This window comes from Anomaloglossus baeobatrachus, chromosome 6 (assembly GCF_048569485.1).
Source record: "Anomaloglossus baeobatrachus isolate aAnoBae1 chromosome 6, aAnoBae1.hap1, whole genome shotgun sequence".
Lineage (NCBI taxonomy): Eukaryota > Metazoa > Chordata > Amphibia > Anura > Aromobatidae > Anomaloglossus > Anomaloglossus baeobatrachus.
Window position 1 is genome coordinate 72,878,431 of NC_134358.1, and position 16,778 is coordinate 72,895,208.

Genomic DNA, 16,778 nt, shown 5'->3' on the forward strand with positions numbered 1-16,778 from the left:
GCACGCCCCGGTCAGAGATGATCTCGTCTGGTACCCCATGCAATCGGAATACATTCTGGATAACCAAATCCACTGTCTCTGCGGCTGAGGGAAGACCGGTACACGGAATGAAGTGAGCAGCTTTAGTCAATCGATCTACCACCACTAAAATGGTATTGTGTCCGCATGAGACTGGCAACTCCACAATAAAATCCATGGAGATAGACCCCCAAGGGCGAGATGGCACGGGTAACGGTTGGAGGAGTCCCGTAGGAGCCACACGAGGGACCTTGCACCGGGCACAAACCACACATGAGTGGACATAGTCCTTCACATCCTTTAAACAAGTAGGCCACCAGAAAAAACGGCTCAGAAATTCTTGCGTCTTCTGTACCCCCCTATGACCAGCCAACACGGAGTCATGGACCAACTTGAGAACCCGAAGTCTTACGGCCTCCGGGACATAAATGCGTCGCTCTCTCAACCACACACCATTCCGAAGAACAAGAGTTACATCATTCGGGGGGGCAGCAAGAAATACGTCACCATCATAGGCCAGCTTGATGTCCTTCCACAAGTCCTGGTCCTGGAGTACTCCAACGAAATTGGCATCCGATAACACGGTCTGAGACGGGGTTCCAGGCACGGAGACCACGGCGTGGATTCGAGACAAGGCATCGGCTTTCCCATTACGTGAACCTGGACGGTATGTAACGACAAAATTGAACTGGTTAAGGAATAGGCTCCAACGGGCTTGCCGTGGAGACAGGCACCTGGCAGACTTAAGAAATTCCAGATTACGATGATCCGTGAGTACTATCACTTGCTGCGCGGCTCCCTGTAAGTGGTGTCTCCATTCCTTGAAAGCGGAAATAATCGCCAATAATTCCTTGTCCGCAATGTCGTAGTTCCTTTCTGCAGGGGACAACCGGCGGGAAAAGAAGGCACACGGATGCAAGAGACTCTTGTCCCCGGTCCTTTGAGAAAGAATGGCCCCTAATGCATAGTCGGAAGCGTCGACCTCCACGATAAAGGGAAGTGCGGGATTCGGATGGACTAATATTGGCGCTGAGGTAAAACATACCTTGAGACGATGGAATGCTTCCTGGGCCTGGGCGGACCACACAAACTTCTGTCCTTTCTTGGTTAACAGAGTGATGGGACGGACAATCTCTGAAAAGTTACGGATAAAGCGTCGGTAAAAGTTGGCAAAACCGACAAAGCGTTGTACCTCCTTGATGTTTCCCGGTTCCGGCCAGTCCAGAATGGCTTGTATCTTGCTAGATTCCATGTTTAGTCCCTGAGGAGAGATGACATAACCTAAGAATTGTATTTGTGAGCAGTGGAACTCGCATTTCTCCAGCTTAATGTACAGGTGGTTTTCCCTCAGACGGGTAAGTACGGTCTTGACGTGCTCCTGGTGTTCCTGTAGAGAATCAGAAAAGATTAGGATATCGTCCAGATAGATCACCATGAATTGGTCCATGATATCCCTAAAAATATCGTTAACTAGATGTTGAAATGCCGCGGGAGCGTTACAAAGTCCAAAAGGCATCACTAGGTACTCAAAATGTCCGTACCGACATCGGAACGCGGTCTTCCACTCGTCTCCGGGACGTATACGAAGCAGATTATATGCCCCACGGAGGTCCAATTTGGTGAATATTTTTGCCTGTTGGACCCTCTCCAATAGCTCAGGAATCAACGGTAACGGATACCGGTTCCGGATGGTTATTTTATTCAGTTCCCGGTAGTCAATACAGGGTCTCAGAGTCCCCTCCTTCTTTTTCACGAAAAAGATGGGTGCCCCTGCGGGTGAGGTAGACGGACGAATAAATCCCTTGGCTAGGCTTTCATCAATGTACTCTTTTAGCGCTCCTAGCTCAGGTGCCGCCAACGGGTAGACATGACCAAACGGAATCTCCGCCCCTGGGAGTAAGTCTATGGGGCAATCATACGGTCTATGCGGGGGAAGTCGGTCGGCTTTTCTTTTGTCGCATATATCAGCGAAGTCACGGTAAACCGGGGGTAAAACAGGTACCTGTACAGTGCTCTCCGTATTTGGTGGTACTGGAACCGGAACAGTTGGACTAATGGTCGGAATATTCTGCGGTGGGAAGGATATTTCCTTAGTTTCCCAATCGATGACCGGATTTGTAGACCGTAGCCACGGAATACCTAAAATAATCGGAAAATGAGGAGATGAAATTAGCATGAAAACAAGGGTCTCCTGCTGACCTGGCTTCATGACGCATTCTAGCGGTACGGTTTCCCGATCGACTGGTCCAGAGATTAACGGAGATCCGTCTACCGTCTCCATGGTAACCGGTGAGGATCTTTGCTGAGTCCGGATACCGTGTTTCCTGGCAAAAGAAGAGTCCATGAAATTTCCCCCTGCCCCAGAGTCTATCATTGCAGAGGTAGGAATTAGTTGTCCCTCCCACCGGATCTGAATGGGGAGTGAACAATGGGTATATTTCCCTTCTGAGTCCTTCGGTGAGGTAGACATTACAGTCAAGGGAAATACCGCATCCAAGTGTCCACTTGCCTCAGAGATATCGGACTCTGCGTCCGTGTTGTCACACTCTGCCATGGCTGCCAATACCTTATTTGGGCGATTCGGACGTTTCGGGCAGTCGATCAAGAAATGGTCCGATTGACCGCAATAGAAACACAAACGCTCACGGAGCCGGTGTTCACGACGTTCGTTGGTCTCTCGTTTTTGCAGAGAGTCCACTTGCATAGGAACGTCCTCGGCCTCCCGTGGCGTCCTGAGAGCGGGTTCTCTGGAAGGAAACGCAATATTGTTTACACTGTTTACAGCTGCCCATTTTTCCTGTCTACGTTCTGTCAAACGGGTATCAATGCGCACACAGTGCTGGAGAAACAGTTCAAAATCCCCTGGAGATTCGGAACGGGCTAACTCGTCCTTGATGGTACCGGACAAACCTTTTCTGAAAACAGACAATAATGCATTGTTTCCCCAGTTGGTGTCTACCACTAACCTCTTGAACTCAGTGGCGTATTCAACGACAGAACGCTTTCCCTGACGTAAGGAAAGGAGAGCCGATTCAGCGGTAGCACGGCGATTCGGATCATCAAACATTTGCGCCATTGCGTTAAGAAAGTCATCCAGGTGATTTAAACGGATGTCCCGATTCTCTATCATAGGATTAGCCCAAGCCAGTGCTCGTGAGGTTAATAACATGATGATACATAACACCTTTGACCGGTCAGAACGGTAATAATCAGCATGTACATCGAAAAACAGTATACATTGGTTAACAAATCCACGGAACTGACTACGATCACCATTGAAACGGAATGGGGGTAACCTAGGCATACCGGCAGCTGATACGGACGTAGTGGGGACGGCTTCCTGAGCCTCCACTCTGACTTGCAAATCCTGTATAGCCGTACCCAGTACCTGGTGATCATGGCCCAGCTGTGCCTCCACATCTCTAAGTTTATTCTGCACCGCCTCCATCTCCTGCTGCAGGGAGTTAATCATGGAGAACAGCTGATCTACTCGTGTCTCAGTCATTGCCCCAGCGAAATCCTCTTATGGCCTGAGTATAATGTAATACTTATTATATGTTCTGAGGATTTCGATAGCGTAGGGCAATGACAATCAGAGACGAGTTCTGGGTACAAGATGTTTTATAACATGTAACCATGGTAGATACACAACAGAACAAACACAGTAACACAATAACACATGTAATACCTTCCCGAATCGGAGCGGAGGGAATTCCCGGGGCCACGCACCGGACTCCCCCAGGGAGACCACCAGAGCGAACCCCTATACAGGGACTGTCCGGCAATCACCCCGGAAGGCCTAAATGCGCAGCAGCCGGGACACAAGGGGCAAGCGGTAAAGTCCAGGAGTGTCCGTACGGGATGATTGTCCAGAGTGGTTACGAACCGGAGAGAACCAGGCAGAGTGCTGACCGAAGATGGCAGACGGAATCCGGGCACAGCTTTGAAGAAACCGGGTATGGTCCAGAGTCGGTCGGTAGTCTTTAGGAGGATCCAGAGGCAATCAGGATTAGCAGCAGCAAAGCAGGAGCACACAGCAAGCAGTATACTCAGGCACTGGACTGGGCTGAGAGGCGGCCTTTTAAGCAGCTGGACAGGAAGTAGGGCAACAGAACCTTAAACTCCATGTTAACTGAGGGCAAGCTCATTCAAAAGAGAACTGGAAAACCTGGAAACCTGACACTCGCGTTAAGAACATCTTGGCCGACAATCATTACTGGTTGGTAACACTGTTAGACCCACGCTACAAGGAGAACTTTTTGTCTCTTATTCCCGTGGAGGAGAGGTCAACCAAAATGCAGCAGTTTCGGAAGGCCATACTCACGGAAGTAGGCAAAGCATTCCCCTCACAAAACGCTAGCGGCATAGGTCAGGAATCAGTGGACAACCGAGGCGTACAGCCGAGAGAGGCACAAGTCCAATCCGCCAGAGGTAGGGGAACAGTCTTTAAGATGTGGGACAGTTTTCTCAGCCCCTCACGTACCACAGCCCCTGAGGTGCGGGGTAGTGCCACAAGAAATCCTAAGTTTGCCCAGATGCTGAAGGAGTACCTTGCAGATCGAACAACAGTACTCCGACATTCCTCTGTGCCTTACAATTATTGGGTATCCAAGCTGGACACGTGGCATGAATTGGCTCTCTACGCCTTGGAAGTCCTGGCCTGCCCTGCTGCTAGCGTTTTGTCAGAGCGTGTTTTTAGTGCCGCAGGTGGAATCATTACAGATAAACGCACCCGCCTGTCAACTGAAAATGCTGACAGGCTGACTCTGATCAAGATGAACAAGGGTTGGATTGGGCCAGACTTCACCACACCACCAGCAAATGAGAGCGGAATTTAAAGTTTGCCATGTACCTCCACTCACCCATGGGTACACACTTCTGGACTTTGGATAATCGCTGGACTCCTCCTCCTTCTCCTCATGCGCCACCATGATGATGACCGTTACAAATTGCAATACTTAGGCCTTTGTTTCAGGTATACCCCCAGTGGTAAATTTTTTCGCCCATTCTTTGCAGAATGGACATTACAACGACAGGAGACCCGCTCCTTTGCAATGGGAACAATGTTTTGAGGCCCTCATGCACGTTTCTACCCAGGGACAACGTGGAGCCTCCCAATTTTTGGCTGCCCTGCCTAAGGGCTATACTATAATACACCCACTTCCTTAAAATGGACACTTAAGGTTTTGAGGCCCTCATGCACGTCTCTACCCAGGGACAACGTGGAGCCTCCCAATTTTTGGCTGCCCTGCCTAAGGGCTATACTATAATACACCCACTTCCTTAAAATGGACACTTAAGGTTTTGAGGCCCTCATGCACGTCTCTACCCAGGGACAACGTGGAGCCTCCCAATTTTTGGCTGCCCTGCCTAAGGGCTATACTATAATACACCCACTTCCTTAAAATGGACACTTAATGTTTTGAGGCCCTCATGCACGTCTCTACCCAGGGACAATGTGGAGCCTCCCAATTTTTGGCTGCCCTGGCAAAGGGCTATACTGAAATAGACCCACTTCCTTACAATGGGCACTTCAGGTTTACAGGCCATCATGCACGTCTCTACCCAGGGACAACGTGGAGCCTCCCAATTTTTGGCTGCCCTGCCTAAGGGCTATACTATAATATACCCACTTCCTTAAAATGGACACTTAATGTTTTGAGGCCCTCATGCACGTCTCTACCCAGGGACAATGTGGAGCCTCCCAATTTTTGGCTGCCCTGGCAAAGGGCTATACTGAAATAGACCCACTTCCTTACAATGGGCACTTCAGGTTTACAGGCCATCATGCACGTCTCTATCCAGGGACAATGTGGAGCCTCCCAATTTTTGGCTGCCCTGGCAAAGGGCTATACTGAAATAGACCCACTTCCTTACAATGGGCACTTCAGGTTTACAGGCCATCATGCACGTCTCTATCCAGGGACAATGTGGAGCCTCCCAATTTTTGGCTGCCCTGGCAAAGGGCTATACTTAAATAGACCCACTTCCTTACAATGGGCACTTCAGGTTTAAAGGCCATCATGCACGTCTCTATCCAGGGACAATGTGGAGCCTCCCAATTTTTGGCTGCCCTGGCAAAGGGCTATACTGAAATAGACCCACTTCCTTACAATGGGCACTTCAGGTTTACAGGCCATCATGCACGTCTCTATCCAGGGACAATGTGGAGCCTCCCAATTTTTGGCTGCCCTGGCAAAGGGCTATACTGAAATAGACCCACTTCCTTACAATGGGCACTTCAGGTTTAAAGGCCATCATGCACGTCTCTATCCAGGGACAATGTGGAGCCTCCCAATTTTTGGCTGCCCTGGCAAAGGGCTATACTGAAATAGACCCACTTCCTTACAATGGGCACTTCAGGTTTAAAGGCCCTCATGCACGTCTCTACCCAGGGACAACGTGGAGCCTCCCAATTTTTGGCTGCCCTGCCTAAGGGCTATACTACAATAGACCCACTTCCTTCCAATGGGCACTTCAGGTTTACAGGCCCTCATGCACGTCTGTATGCAGGGGCATTGGTGAACCTCACAATTTTGGACTGCCCTGGCAAAGGAAAATACTACAAAGACTCACTTCCTCAAAATGGGCACATTAGACTCAAGAGGCCTTCATGTACGTCTCTTCTCAGGGACATCGGAGTGCCACACAATGTTTTCACGTAAAATCTTTCATGTATTAATCTCAAAAAGTAACATACACCAGCTCTATCTCACTATTGGGTATGTGCCCTTAACATTTCCGCCATGAAAAATCATTTTGGGGTCATTTTGGAAGGTTTTCTGGTGAGTCCGTAAAAATGGCGTAAAACGCGGACAAAATTGTTCACAGCTGTGACTTTTCAGTGATAAATGCTTCAAGGGGTCTTCCCCATGCTGTTGCCATGTCATTTGAGCACTCTTCTGAGACTTTTGTGACATTTTTAGGGTTTCTCCATGCTGCCGGGGGGTCATTTCACAAAAATACTCGGGTCTCCCATAGGATAACATTGGGCTCGTTGCTCGGCCCGAGTACACGAGTATCTTGGGAGGCTCGGCCCGAGCTTCGAGCACCCGAGCTTTTTAGTACTCGCTCATCACTAGTCCTCATTCATAACCATAAATATTTAAGTGGGGCCACATCAAATCGCCCCTTCACTGTCCCAAACCTAAACTTGCAATGAAAAATATTCAATCCCCATTGCAAATTGTTGTATGTTCGCCACTCTGTATAGTTAGGCTGGCAAGTAAACATGAGTTCTTTGGAAATTTGGAGGATTATATCAGAGCACACTTAACCAGCCTCTTCTACACATTAGGTGATGTAACCGTTTCCAGCAAACACACAGCTATTTAACACTGTTCCAGGCACTAGTAGATGGAAAGCTTTAATAATCTTCACACAGGGTTTCCAGAGTAATATATATGACAGTCTGTTCACAGATTATCTTCTCTCCTTACAGAGTCTTTCTCTTTACACCGTGGATGTGAACAGAGCAGAACACTGTACGTTATCATTTCAGCGAGGTGAGGTGAGGGGAAGGGGTGAGTCCTATGGTCACTTCTCTCCTCTATACTTCTGCTGCACAGTTTGCTTTTGAACTATCCTGAGCTGTTCTCCACTCGCGGCAGTGTCTTTCCTGGACTGGCAGGCATCTGTAGTGTGACTCTTTTCTCAGGATTCACACACTACACTTTCTTATCACTGCTCCTTTGCAGTGAGACAAACAGACACTTTTTTCCTTTTGCAGAGGCAAATACATACTCCCTCCTTCCCATAATCCCCTTAGTCACTGCTGAATACTTCCTGTCTGCTGCTGCAGGCTTAACTCTCCAGATGCTGGATGATTTTAGATCATCTGTGCAGTTTCTATTAGTCACAGTATTATAAAGCAGGTTAATGCCTAAAAAGTGTTTAAGGAGTCCAATATTAACAGTAAAGATCCAATAAAACAAAAGATAGGAACCCTAAGCTGAAGTCCAGGACCTCCAAAGTGGTGTTTTCAGAAATACTACCGGTGCCATGAGTGTCAGTAGAAAGACAGCAGGAGATAAATACGTGGCTGAAAAATTGGTGCAGGAAGGAATGGTTTGGGTTTATGGAGAACTGGGCCAACTTCTATGTCGGCAACAGGCTCTATGGTACGGACGGGCTGCACCTCAATGGGGAGGGTGCAGCTGTGGTGGGGGAGCAAATGTTCTGACGGATGGAGGAGCTTTTGAATGAGGATCTTAAGGAGAGGTTAGTTGTGCAAAAAAGGGGATAGAGTGCACAGAGAGAGTGAGAGTATGGGTTAATGAGGATTTAGGGGGGGTGGGACATGCAAGGAAAGTAGGGAAATCAGGAGTAGGAAATGTGTTAATAGTATTACATGTATGCAGGCAAATGCAAGAGTCTTGCAAACAAAATGAATGAATCGGAGACTTTTATGTCAGCCACGGATTATGATGTGGTGGGAATTACGGAAACCTGGCTGGATGAGAGCCATGACTGGATGACAAACGTAGAGGGTTATACTACATTCAGAAAGGATAGGAAGGACAAAAAAGGGGGAGGGGTGTGTATATTTATCAACTCTAAACGTAAGACTTGTGCTCGTCGACAACATTGAGGGGAGTTGTGACAATGTATAGTCAGTATGGGTAAATGTACATGGGAGGGAAATAATTGAAGGCTGCTAATTGGAGTTTGCTATAAGCCTCCTAACATACCTGAACAGGTAGAAGGTGAAATGCTGCAGCAAATTAAATAGCCAGCAAATAGTAATTGGGTCTTTACTGTAGGGGATTTCAACTATCCATTCAGTGGGACCTAGAATCTTCTGGTTGTGCTAAAAGCTGCAAGTTCTTATCCACTATTCAAGACAACTACATCTCTCAGATGGTAGATGAATCGACAAGGGGAGAAAATTTGCTGGATTTGGTCCAGTCAAATACAATTTCAGAGATAGAGGTCAGGAGCAGTTGGGCAGCAGCGACCAAAATATGGTAAGTTTCAATCTAAAAGAATCTTGTGGAAAACATACACCCTCTGGTAATAAAATGTCCAGGAATATTTTTTCCATTTAATTATGAAAATATCAGAAATTTTGCAAATATTTTTTCAAAATTTAGCAATTTTCAAACTTTTATTTTTATGCAACTAAATCTGAGAGTTATGTCACACAAAATAGTTAATAAATAACATTTCCCACATGTCTACTTTACATCAGCGCAATTTTTGAAACATAATTTTTTTTTCTTAGGAAGTTAGCAGGGTTCAAAGTTTATCAGCAATTTCTCATTTTTCTAACAAAATTTACAAAATCATTTTTTAGTAACCACATCACATTTGAAGTGACTTTGAGACGCCTAGGTGACAGAAAATATAGTAAAATGATAAAGTTCTAAAAACTGCACCTATCAAAATAACATTCAAGAAGTTTATTAACCGTTCAGGTGCTTCACAGAAACTAAAGCAACGTGGAAAGTAAAAAAATGAAAATTTTACTTTTTCCCACAAAAATGTTACTTTAGCCACAAATTTTGTCTTTTCACAAGGGTAATAAGAGAAAACGCACCAAGAAATTTGTTGTGCAATTTCTCCTGAGCATGCCGATACCTCACATGTGATGGAAATATACTGTTTAGGAGCATGGCAGGGCTCAGAACGGAAGGAGCGCCATTTGAATTTTTTAATGTTTGTGGAGAGCCCCTGAGGTGCCTAAACAGTGGAGCTCCCCCACAAGTGACCCCATTTTGGAAACTTGACACATCAAGGAATTTGACTAAATGTTTTGTGAGCATCTTGAAGCCCAAGGTGCTTCACAGAATTTTGCAACATTGAACCATGAAAATGTAAACAGTAGACTAGAGAGGAAATCCAGTGAGCGGGCAAAATAGGTGAATATCTAAAAATACTTTCTTTATTTTCAAATCTTCATTAAATATCCATACAAAAATTGTATATAAGTAGCATTAACAGTCTGGCAAGAGGTGCAGCTGTCTAACGTGACTAGATAGCTGCACCTCTTGTCAGACTGTTAATGCCGCATACATCGAAATTTTGTATGAATTTCTAATGAAGATTTGAAAACAAAAAAAGGTAAAAAAAGGTATTTTTATATACTCACCCATTTTGCCTGCTCGCTAGATTTCCTCTCTACACTTCTGACTGCATCGGGTAGCACTCACACCCTTATCTGGAGCGAGATGTTGGGCATTATATATTGACTGAGCGGCATCAGCTACTACAGCGTTAAGCTGGCTACACATGTTTTCTTTATGAAAATGAAAAAATACATTTTTACTACAAAATGTTGCTTTAACTTCAAATCTTTCATTTTCACAAGGGTGGAAGGAGAAAAATGTATCAAACAATTTGTTGTGCAATTTCTCCTGAGTAGACCAATACCCCATATGTAATGGAAATTTACTGTTTGGGTGCATGGCAGGGCTCGGAAGCACCATTTGAGTTTTTGAATGCATTTGGAGACCCCCTGAGGTTTCTAAACAGTGGAGTTCCCACACAAGTGACCCCATTTTGGAAACTAGACCCCTCAAGTAATTTATCCAGATGTTTAATGAGCACCTTGAAGCCCCAGGTCCTTCACAGAATTTTTTAACATTAAGCCGTGAAGATGAAAAATACATTTTTAACCAAAAAAATGTTGCTTTAACCCCAAATTTTCCTTTTTCACAAGTGTAACATGAGAAAATGCTCCATACAATTTCTTGTGCAATTTCTCCTGAGTGAGCCAATACCCCATATGTGGTCAAAATTTACTTTTGAGGCACAGAACAAAGTGAAGAAGAGAAGGAGTACCAGTAACATGGGAGCCCCTTAAATTTCCATTAACAGATGACGGACCTGAGTGGGGACCTGTGTTTTTGTGGGTTGAGTTGAATGCTAATTGGTGGTGATTTGGGGTACAGAACATTTTGGATCAGTTCACATTTATTCTGTTTCCATATGCATCTCTGAAATACGTGATTTATATGAAACCCCTGACGGATTAATTCACTAATGAGGCAGAAGAGTTACTCTGGACTCTGTTTGGCATCTATTCATGTGAACAAAACTGTTGATGGCCACCTCTTTGTGCACACCTAAAAAGATGGACACCGCCAGATCACAGGCCAGACAGCAGTTCAAAGTGACTCCCTCTGCTTCATTACAGTGAATTTTGGGTTTGGCATTTTGTAGTGTAATCTCTCAGAATAGAGCACAGGATAAATATGAGATGTGCCTTACTATGCTTTTTGGGAGGTAGAATGAACAAGTCAACAGCAGTTGAAGAATTGGCTTTATTTATTTATTTTTTACGCCATTAACCTTGCAGTATAAATCATTAGGGCCCTTATTTCTCCGGTCAGTACAATTGCAGCGATACCAGATTTATATATTTTTTTAGGTTTGGCCACTATCACACTAAAAATGCTTTTTTTTATAAAATAATGGTTTCTGGCATCACCACATTTTGAAGTCTATATATTTTTTTATTTTTCTGCTAACAGAGTTATGTGAGAATTTGTTTTTTGCAGGATGACCTGGAAATTTTATTGGTACCATTTTGGGCCACGTAATTTTTTTTCATCACTTTTTATTCCGCTTTTTGTGAGGCAGAATCATGAAGATACAGTAATTCAAGAATTGTTTCTTGTTAGTTTTTTTTTGTGCCATTCACCGTGCTGTAAAAGTGATAAGACAGTTTTATTCTTGGGGTCAGTACGAGTAGAGCGATACCACATTTATATAGTCTTTTTTTATATATTTTGCTGCTTTTACACCATGAAAACAATTTTGTAGAATAAAAATAGTTTTTGCATTGCTGTATTCTGAGAGCTATAGCTTTTTTATTTTTCCTCTGACGGAGCTGTGTAGTGGCTTGTTTTTTTGCGGGATAAGATTACATTTTCAGCAGTATCATTTTCATTTATATATTACTTTTTGATCGCATTTTATTCCACTTTTTTTCAGCTATTTTATAAAAAGACATAGTCTTTGCTAGGTTTTTTTTATATATTTTTTTTACCGAATTCACTGAAGTGATAAACTAGTGTGACAGTTTTATACATCGGGTTGTTACGGCTGTGGCAATACCAAATATGTGTACTTTTTTTTTTTTTTTTTTTTTTTTTTACATAAATTTACATATTTATTGGAATTTTTTTTTTAAAATTGTTCTTTCCATTTTTTTATTTTTACCACTTTTTTTTACTTTTTTACTTAGTCCCATTATGGGACACTAACTTTCACTTGTCTGATCATTCTTAGAATTCACTGTAGTGCTTGATCACTGCAGTGAATTATATCTGTCAGTGCTGCACATTCAGCATTGGCACTTTGTCTCGCACACCATGCATCTGCCATGGTGGGTGAGGCTTTCCGTAGCAGGGTAACCCAAGGGCCATCATGGTGACTACCCAGAGTTGCCATGGCAGCAATTGGATCCATGTGATCAGATTATAGGGACTTAATTGCTCGGAAGAGAAGCGTGATCCTCTCCCTGCTAACTAAATGCTGTGATTACTATTGATTGGATAAATACATTTAAAAAAATAATGTCATGAGAAAAATGTACAAAGGAAAACTTCCAAACTACATGTATCTAATAACAAAAATTGTGAAGTCAGAATCCATCTTAGATATAAAAAGTAAACTTTTATTAAATAACTTAAAAATGAAATAACACGTTGGGCTTTCTCAGGGGGACCACAAATTTCAGCAGTGTGCAATAATCACATATACCTCTTTACATCTTCTGTTATTCCTGCATATACCCTTGCCTTATCAATCTATTTTGGGATTTTTTTATCTACTATTGTGTCCATACCTTAAGGCAGCTTTACACACAGCGACATCACTAACGAGATATCGTTGGGGTCACGGAATTCGTGACGTACATCCGGCCTCATTAGCAATGTCGTTGCGTGTGACACCTGCGAGCGACCGCTAACGTTCAGAAATACTCACCAAATCGTTGATCGTTGACACGTCGTTTATTTTCAAAATATCGTTATTCATGCTGGACGCAGGTTGTTCGTCGTTCCTGAGGCAGCACACATCACTACGTGTGACACCCCGGGAACGACGAACAACAGCGTTCCTGCATCCTCCGGCAAGGAGGTGGGAATGACGTCAATGCGGCTGCTCTCCGCCCCTCCGCTTCTATTCGTGGCCCGCTGATTGACATCACTGTGACACTGCACGAAACGCCCCCTTAAGAAAGAGGTTGTTCGCCGCCCACAGCGACGTCGCTAGGAAGGTAAGTCCGTATTGTTCGCCACTGGCAGTGATTTGCCCATGGGGCACAAACGACGGGGGCGGGTGCGATCAGTAGCGACATCGCTAGCGATGTTGCAGCGTGTAAAGCGGCCTTTAGTCTCTCTTTTTACAGTATATTGTGTTATTTCATTTCTAATGTAATTAATAAAAGTTTGCTTTTTCTATCTAAAATGGATTCTGGCTCCACATTTTTTGTTATTGGATCACTATTGATCACAGCATTTAGGGGGATAAATTGCAGGGAGCGGCACAGGCATCACTCCTGGCAGTGACAGCCGGGTCTCTGCTTTCACATAAGCCGCATGCCTGGCAACGATCACAATGGAACAGCGCCTGAACCCTCGCAATCGTCATGATGTACTGGGTACGTCATTGGCCGGGAAGGCACCGATTTTAAAGACATACCCAGTATGTCCAATATCGTAAAGAGGTTAAAAGATAATAACTGGATAATTATAGAGAACAAAAAAAGGCTGAGATATTAAACAGGCACTTTTCACCCCTGTTCACCAAGGAAATAACTGTTCCAGGGATTATTCAACAAGTCAAAAGACAAAGTTCACCACCTGATATAACTAATTAAAGGCAAGAAGAAGTACGCCTGCTTCTGAGTAAATTAAGCATTGACAAATCCCCCGGGTCAGCTGGCATTCATCCACGAATATTGAAGGAATTGAGCTCAGTAATTGACAGACTGCTGTATGTTATCTTCTTAAACTATCTTTTAATAGTGTTGGTGCCTCAGGATTGGAGAATGGCTGACGTGGTACCAATATTTAAGAAAGGTAAGAGGGTGGATACAGTCAACTACCATCTGGTAAGTTTGACATCAGTAGTGTGCAAAGTTTTTGGGGTCACTTTAAGGGGTACTTTGCACATTGCGACATCGCTACTGCAATCTCATCGGGGTCAAATTGAAAGTGATGCACATTCGGCGCCGGTAACGACGTCGCAACGTGTAACGCTTAGAAGCACCGATAAATGATCGCAAAAGCGTCGAAAATCGGTGATCTGTGTAGTGTCGGTCAGTTACATAATTTCGCTGCAGCGACAGGTACGATGTTGTTCCTCGTTCCTGCGGCAGCACACATCGCTGTGTATGAAGCCGCAGGAGCGAGGAACATCTCCTTACCTGCGTCCCACATGCAATGAGGAAGGAAGGAGGTGGGCGGGATGTTTACGTATCGCTCATCTCCGCCCCTCCGCTTCTATTGGCCGCCTGCCGTGTGACGTTGCTGTGATGCCGCACGACCCGCCCCCTTAGGAAGGAGGTGGGTCGCCGGCCAGAGCGACGTCGCAGGGTAGGTAAATGCGTGTGAAGCTGCCATAGCGATAATGTTCGCTACGGCAGCTATCACAAGATATCGCATCTGCGATGGGGGGCGGGGACTATCGCGCTCAGCATCGCTACAATTGGCTAGCGATGTAATATGTAATACCTGATAATTAGCATGGATTTATTTAAGGCTTCTATGAGGAGGTTGGGCAAATCTGGATATTGGTAATGTAGCTGATGTGATTTATTTGGACTTTGCAAAGGCATTTGATACTGTACCATATAACAGTCTTGTAATGAAGCTCCAGAAGAAGGAAATAGGGGAAACTATAAGCAGATGGATAAAGAACTGGCTTCAAGATAGGAATCAAAGAGTAGTCATAAATGGTATATTCTCTAAATGGGCTATAGTCAGCAGTGGAAGCCGCAGGGATCTGTGCTAATACCGATTCTTATTAATCTCTTTATTAATAACTTTGTGGATGGGATTGATAGGATAGTGTCAGTCTTTGCTAATGACACCAAACTATGTAGGATATTAAAAACTGACCTTGATAGTACAATATTACAAAATGATCTGCATAAGATGTCAGAATAGGCAGATACTTAGCAAATGAGTTTTAATGTTGATAAATGTAAAGTAATGCACCTAGGATGGAGTAATCCTATAGCTGCGTATACATTAAATGGAAGTAAAGTCGGGACTACAGAACAGGAGAATGACTTGGGGATTCTGATTATAAATAAGCTGAGCAGTAGCACTCAATGTCAATCAGCAGCTGCAAAAGCAAACAAGATTTTAGGGTGTATAAAAAGAGAGATTAGATCCCAATGTTTTGTTACTCCTCTATAAATCACTTGTAAGGCCACATCTGGAATATGAGATCCAGTTTTTGGCTCCATATCTTAAAAAGGATATTAAAAAGTTAGAGTCAGGTCTAAGGCGGCAACTAGATTATTACAAATTACCTATGCAACTAAAAAAATCAATAGTCCACATGAAAATAAGTAACTGTGTAATATATCTTAACAGGCAAATTTGCTTTTTTCCCCTCCTGGACTGATCTATCACTCTCAATTTATGGGATAATCTGCATTCAGTGAAAACTGATCTTCACATTACTAAAGTGAGAGATGACAGTTGATGCTTTTAAGATTCTATGGAGAGGAGAAGGGCAAGAGGCCGACAGATATTCTACTGCAAGTTCTCCTGAAATTACATGAGCAAGAGGCCAACAGATATTCTACTGCAAGTTCTCCTGAAATGACATGAGCAAGAGGCCAACAGATATTCTACTGCAAGTTCTCCTGAAATGACATGAGCAAGAGGTCAAAAGATATTCTACTGCAAGTTCTCCTGAAATGACATTTACACTTTACAAATCTCCTTAAAATAAAAAGTGCTAAGTGATTGGATTTTATGTGCAGCAAGCCTGGTTTTTCCATTAGAAAAGACAGTTAAATCTTCCTAAAAATTGTGATACACACCTATTGAATGTTTGGAGGGTTTAATAAACGGCTCATGTGACGTCTTACCTTGTATTTAACATTCCTTGTCCTTGGCTGTTAAGACACTTTCCCCTCCAGCATTTCTTACCTTTTATTTCCTAAGCCCTTTCATTCCTCTTCAACGGAAATAGTCCTTTCTTAAACGTCTAACCTCTTTTTTTTCCCAAAGCTAAAAGATCTTTGTCTCATTGTTCAACAGGATAATGTTCTTCAGAATAAGTGCGCGGGGCACAGTTCTTTTTCAATGCACAACGTCTCCAAAGGAATTTAGGAACAAACACAGGAAAACAAAGCACTTGCAAAAATGTTCCTTCATTTTAAATATATTTTCAGGAATAATTAGAGGCTACCAACAGCCATCCACGGGGAAATATCAATTGGGTCCAATTGCGTAAGAGAATGTTTATATAGTCCATTTATTATACACTTTATAATGTATAAGAGCCATCACTTTCTTTGCCCAGTTCATGAGTTCACTGTTTTATTAAAGAAGTAGCATTATTACTGAGAATTATACTAATATATTACATTATTATTTAAAGCACCACTCTAGTATTTGTTGGCTTTATAGTGCTGGAGTGGAGCTTTAAATCTGTCCCCTGCCCCCAGTCTTCTGCTCACCTTTCACCTTTTTTCTGTGTCAAATTTGGTCCTGTAGTGCCATCTTGTGACTGTAACTTCTCACTGGCCGGAAGTCAGAAGTTACATCACAGCACTCAATACAAATCTA